Below are 6773 nucleotides of genomic sequence, written 5' to 3'. Positions count from 1 at the left end.
GTCTGATGTCGACGTAAATTAGAGCGTCTATAGGAAGCCTGCCATTCTTCGCAGGGTATTTCAATGAGTAAAACTAAATATACACACGTGTAATAATGGCTGTCAGACCAAGCATAAACAATGGCAAAGAAAGTAATTCCACTGGTCTTAAAACATATCCATAATAATATATATATATATATATATATTGTGCCATCATATAAATTAGGTCTACATTAAAAAATCTTTTACTCCTGTGTACTGTGATAAAATAACAGAAACAAAAAATGTAAATTACGTTTCTTTATTGACCGAATATGAGAATGTGTAATGTGTGCTTATAGGTCCCTACGGAAGTCGCCAAAATATCTTCCAAATATTTGTGAGTGATGTTAATTCTTCTCATTACTAAATTGGAAGAATGTCCTAAATGTTTCATTGAAGTTTATCCCGTTTTAGTAGAAAAGAAATTTTACAAAAAATATGCTGGAGGTTTGGATTCTTTCCACAATTAGGCTGAAAGGATACTTTACAAATATTAGCTTATAAAACGGATGCTTGTTTCCTTTTTAAGGAAAATATACTTTTCAAGTACTTTTGAGTAACTTTAATTCTTTTCATAACTAAGTTTACAGAATATTCTACAAACATTAATATGTTGGGTAGATATTTGTCCCATATTTTAGGTTTATAACATATTTTACAAGCATTCATGGTTGAAAATTATTCTTTTCTTCACTAGACACAATATTCTTCAAACATCAGTGAGTAAGCGGGATGTTTGTCTGCTTTTAATGGTCAACAGAATATTGTCAGAGTATTAGTAAGTAAGAAGGATTTGTTCTTACTAGACCAATTGTTAAAGATGAACAGAAATTCAAAACGAAATATTCAAAAGTAAAAAATCTGTTGCCTGAATAATAAAGTGAGTATATCGGGTGAACAAAAGTATGACAATATAGGATTAAGTATTTTGAATTAAAAACCTCGTTTTAAGTTCAATACTACAAAAAACAAATGTATAAAGTAAACATTATGACCTAGGGTAAGTACTGAACATCATAAAACCTTTAGTTTAATGGTCAAAACCAAGCAAAATCTGGGTTGAAAATCTTTTACACCACATATCTGTCAGAGTTTCCAATACAGTTACAAATTTTAACATTCTCTTGTTTGATGTACTAATGCTTGGTTTTTGGAAGTCGATATCTTTAAAAAATGGACGATCTATACAAGAATTTGTCTAGAAGTGTGGTCTGAGATTATCCTCATTATTTTACATTGCTTGTTGCAATTAATACTGATTCTATTAACCAAAATATATAAACTTGGTAGTAAGTGAGATGATGTTTTAATTTTTTCAACATTCAGTGGCATGTCCACCAAAGTGGGTGTTGTGAAGATAGACAGTTATGCCCACCAACAGCCCTCACCCCCTTTAATCTGAGATATCATGGTTTAGTTTTTCATGATTTTTAAATTTTCTCTACCATGTGACTCCTATTGATGAAAAGCATTATTTTTTTTCTTCGATGGATGTAGGTAGTAATATTATGTAACTTACATCGAAACAAATATCTATCAGATGAGACTCAAGTGGTGATGGATTTAATGGTCAGTATTTCTAATATTCTTGAATTAACTGTCGTTGGGTATTCATTTAAAGTTACAAAACTATGTATAAGGAGCGGGGAGTGCGCATACATTATAACAAAACTTGATAAGGCATTATTATAAGTATCCGTTAATGACATATATGTTTACTGTCTTTTCCAGATTGACAAGATATTCTACAAGTTTCCATGGGTAAGGTGGGTATTGCTAACTGTAAAAAAGGATCATTCTTATACATCTTATCCAGCGTTATTCCGGAAGTATCCAGTGTCAGCTTGCAAAATTGCCCTGTCGTATAAGGAATCTTTATCTAATACATCTTGTACCAGCGTAAGTAACTGAATGTCCTAGTAGATGTCACTACTGTAACCATTAACATTTAAAAACTCGTTCAAGCAGTGTTGAATGAAAAACCATATGAGTTTTCCAAGGAAGATAAAGGCTTAATTCTTAAAATTTCGTACATAAATCGCCTCGCAGTGTCACAGCGACACATCTGAGAACTTACAACGCATAGCCTTATGCTTAACTTCAAATATAAATAAATAACTTTATAAACAGTTCAAGTTAGTAACCAAACGGCCCGGCATGGCCAGGTGGTTAAGGCACTCGACTCTTGATCTGAGAGTCGCGGGTTTAAATCCCCATTACATCAAACATGCTCACCTTTCCAGCCGTGAAGGCGTTATAATGTGACGGTCAAACTCACTATTTGTTGGTAAAAGAGTAACCCAAGAATTGGCGGTTGGTGTTGATGAATAGCTGCTCTCCTTCTAGTCTTACCCTGTTAAATTAGGAACGGCGAGCACAGATAGTTCTCGTGTAGCTTTGCGCGAAATTCAAACTTAGCGAACGGTGGTCACTATAACGCTTAATAAATCCCATAAAAATATTAATATAATTATTAATTCCACAAATAAATTCCAAAATGTCATCAACTCAGTGACTGGAGAAAGATTAAAATTATGTAAAAACTAGAGAAAACAACGTATCATATTGTAGATACAGTAAAAGAATAACAGTAAGCTTAAACACTGTCTGGTAAGTCTACAATCTTGATTAATTAAATACTTTTGTGCTTATAAAAATTATAATGTATCTATAAATACATATTCAATTTTTCAAAAGATTTATTTTTAGACATTATATTTAGGCCTGGCATGGCCAGGTGGGTTGAGGCATTGGACTCACAAGTTGGCGGTGGGTGGTGATGACTAGTTGCCTTCTCTCTAGTCTTACACTGCTAAATTAGGACGGCTAGCGCAGATAGCCCTCGTGTAGCTTTGCGCGAAATTCAAAAACAAACAGACATTTTTTTTATCTAAATATGTTATATATTGGTTATATTTTCAAGCTAATTACCATATAGTGTAGAAAATTGAAAACGTTTAATTTTAACTACAAATAAAATTAACTCATGTTCGAAGAAGCATTGTTAATAATGAATAAACACACATCAAATAAAATGAAAGTTAAATCGCATTACTGCTGTTTGAAAATTACCTGAGCTGATGTATTATTTTAACAAAAAATTCTATCAATGTCCTAACAGTGATAACAAGAACTGCTTGCTTACTGCCTTCCCTCTGTCCACAAGCTCAGAATTTGGAATAGCTAAATCTGATCGACAGGAACCTCTGACGTGACCATTTAGCCATTGAGCGTGCAATGTTTCCTTCGGATAAAAAAGAAAAATTCAAAAGCTACACTCTTGTACATTTACAAGTCATAAAGTTCCTCACTGGGTGAGCAGTAAGTTTGAAGGTTTATGTAACGTTAAAAATCTGGGTTCTCTACCTGAGGTGCAAGCCCGGATTAAATAATTTTGTGGTTCTATGTAGCACGAAACATTTGCGTGTTGTTCCTTTAACTAAACCAGGGGTTCTTAACCAGGGGTGCCCGCACCACTAGGGGGTGCGAAGATGATTCCCAAGGGGTGCGAGGATGCCCATGAATAATTAAAGCAAATCTATATTTTTACATAAGAGTATGCTTTATATTTCTCCTAAGAAGAAGTTTCCTAAGTTTCCAGGGGGTGCGAGAAATGATTACTGATTTGAAAGGGGTGCAAACACTGAAAAAGGTTAAGAACCACTGAACTAAACGGAGTATATGAAATATACTATATATATGTTAGAACAGTTCCCCTATAATATTAATATTATTAACAAAAAATAGATCTATGTCAGAAAATAATTTGATATTCTTACTCTAATGATTTAATGAAAATACATAAGCTGAGAAAGAATTACAGTCATTCTAAAACACGAATGAATGAATGAAGTTTATGCGTATTGTTATTTTAAAGTGGTTGTCTTATATCACATCCATCTATTCACATAATCTCATTGAGTATTTTATGGCCCGGTAGTCAAGAGCGCCCTCTCTTGGGGACCTTGTGCAAGCTCACTCAATCCAGGCCAACTGAAGTAGACACAGCGCAAATAACTCATTATGTAGTTTCGTGCTTAAACAGGAAATGAGGAAAAAATAAATTAATTACTATTTACCTCCACTTTGGAAATTTTTATTACATATAGTTTTATCTATTCTTAATTATCACTACCTTTCTATAGTTAAATTTTGTTTTAAAAACAATATTTTAATTCTGTTTGGCTAAAATCCTTTGTGGTTTACTTGTTGTTTTTTTCTCAAAGTGATCACTATCGTTTTATTGTTATGTAATGTTGCCAAAACTATTCTGGTCAGTGACCATTACCCTTTCAGAAAGGTAGTATTGGAAAAAAAATAATAACTTGATTTACTAGCAGTGGATAGTACGTACCTTTGGTTCAAACATAAGATGTTAAATTGATCTGGTACTATGGTATATTTACAGTGGCTATTAGCCGTGTAGCATTTACATCTTTGTTGAAAGTTAATTTGGTTCATTCAGAATGAGTTTTCTTTTTCTGTCATGTGATTTATATGAACAAGTAACCAGTGTATTCACTCTGGCTGTTTAGTCTGTCGTTACTAAAAGTATTTGTTTAGTGATAAGAATCGCTAACGTTTTATGAAAGCTCACAAAAAAAGACAATCTTTGTTTTAAAGGTTGTATAACTTTTAAGTTTTTTTTATACATTTTTATAAGACATAAACTGCTAATAACAGTTGTGAAAATAGTAGTATATTACGCTTCTTAGCAAACCTCTAATTTTTAGAAACTGAAAAAAATTTACTCAACAAAACACGTTTTCTGTCTGAGCAACGTAGTACTTGATCATGTTGGTGTTTTAAATATTATCCAAATCCAATGTCCTCTTTTGTTAGTTGTTGTTATTTTCATTTACTACAATTCATAAACAAATATGGCCCAGCATAACCAGGTGGTAAAAACGTTCGACTCGTAATCTGAGGGTCGCGAGTTGGAATCATCGTCACACCAAACATGCTCGCCCTTTCAACCGTGTGGGTGTTATAATGTGACGGTCAATCCTACTTTTCGTTGGTAAAAGAGTAGCCCAAGAGTTGGTGGTGGGTAGTGATGACAGGATAGCTAGCGCAGATAGCTCTCGTGTAGCTTTGCGCGAATTTCAAAAAAACAACAAACATAAACAAATAATATGTAATTTAACACATAAATTCAAACTCTACTTGAAATTATACTAGGGACACTGTAGAAAAACTGAAAGCAACTTCATCATTGATGGTCCCGATATTGAGCATAATAACTGTAGCCAACGGATAATAGTAGGAAAATGGATTACCAAACGCCGGAAACTTCTACCCGGGAAATCTAACGACTTCTTCCGTTTCACAAGACGCCCTCATTTTATTGGACGAGAAGTAACTGTAGCATCAGTTGACGTGAGTTTCAGGTTGTATGTTATACACAATATAATTTGTTGGTCCCATTTGTTTGTCTTTTATATATACATTTAACTTTAAAATAAGCAACTGATATATTTACCGTTGACTAAGATCTTAAAAACGATCAGAGAAAGTTGCATACATAAAGCAAAGCTGGTAGTAATTTCTTGCTTATAAACATTAGAGGACCTAGCATGGCCAGGTGGTTAAGGCACTCGTATCGTAATATGAGGGGCGCGGGTTCGTATCCCCGTCGTACCAAACATGCTCGCCCTTTCAGTCGTGGGGACGTAATAATGTTACGTTGGTAAAAGAGTAGCCCAAGAGTTGGTGGTGATGACTAGCTGCCTTCCCTCTAGTCTTACACTGCTAAATTAGGGATAGCTAGTGCAGATAGCCCTCGTGTAACTTTGCGTGAAATTCAAAACAAACCAAGTAAACATTAGAGTTCATTGTTTCATCAGTTTGATGCCATCGCTACCTATAAGCTCGCTCATAAGATCAAGGTTATTCATAAATACATTTATTAAGCTAATAATGCAAACAGTCTCTCTAATAAAAGTATAATAATTCAAATTAAATATATTAAACGTTCTAATCAATACTGTCAATTAAAGTGACAGTACGAAATGATAAAGTGCATATTAATTACGAAACACGTAAACGCTAGCTGTTGGCTTCACGTGCTGTCTTGTGTTATAAACTATAGGTATTGCAAACCAAATTTCAAGAGAGAGGTCAAAGTTGAAAAGTCAGAAATAGCTTAAAGGAGGCGTGATTCTCTTTTTGAATGTACTCACAATCATGGTGGCAATTTGTGGTACAAGATTTACTGAAATCAGTTTAAAATAAGCAATTTAACATTTTTCTTCAGTATATTTCGATCTTTATCTCTAGTTTCCAAATTCAATTTAGAATCTTATATGTTTATAATAAGTCATGATTTTATACTAAAACCTCAATTCAAGTTGAGCAAATTACAAATTTATTGAAATGTATTGAGTGTACCTAGTGGGAATTTGGTCTAGTGGAGGTATAATGCAGTTCCGACACCTATATGCTCCAAACACTCGCACTCATATAAAACCTACCGCTTGTGAAAAAATGTTTCATTCATACATAGTAAAGCTAAGAGAAATTTTAATAACTATCTGGCCTGTGAATCACAGCGTTTTCCTTCGCTCCACGTTTCTGTTATATATCTAAGCTCAATTCAAAGAAATAGCTTAACATAATTGCACACCATTTGCACTTTTATCACTTACAGAGCAAACGTTTATTACTACTATTATTATCTTACACCGTTTCATCAGGTTAACTTGGAATCCTCAGGTTATTTGCATGAAACGATTAAGTTTCGCTCTTTT

This window comes from Tachypleus tridentatus, chromosome 7 (assembly GCF_004210375.1).
Source record: "Tachypleus tridentatus isolate NWPU-2018 chromosome 7, ASM421037v1, whole genome shotgun sequence".
In the NCBI taxonomy this organism is placed as follows: Eukaryota; Metazoa; Arthropoda; class Merostomata; order Xiphosura; family Limulidae; genus Tachypleus; species Tachypleus tridentatus.
The sequence above is the reverse complement of the archived record's forward strand: the minus strand, read 5'-3'. Positions refer to the sequence as shown.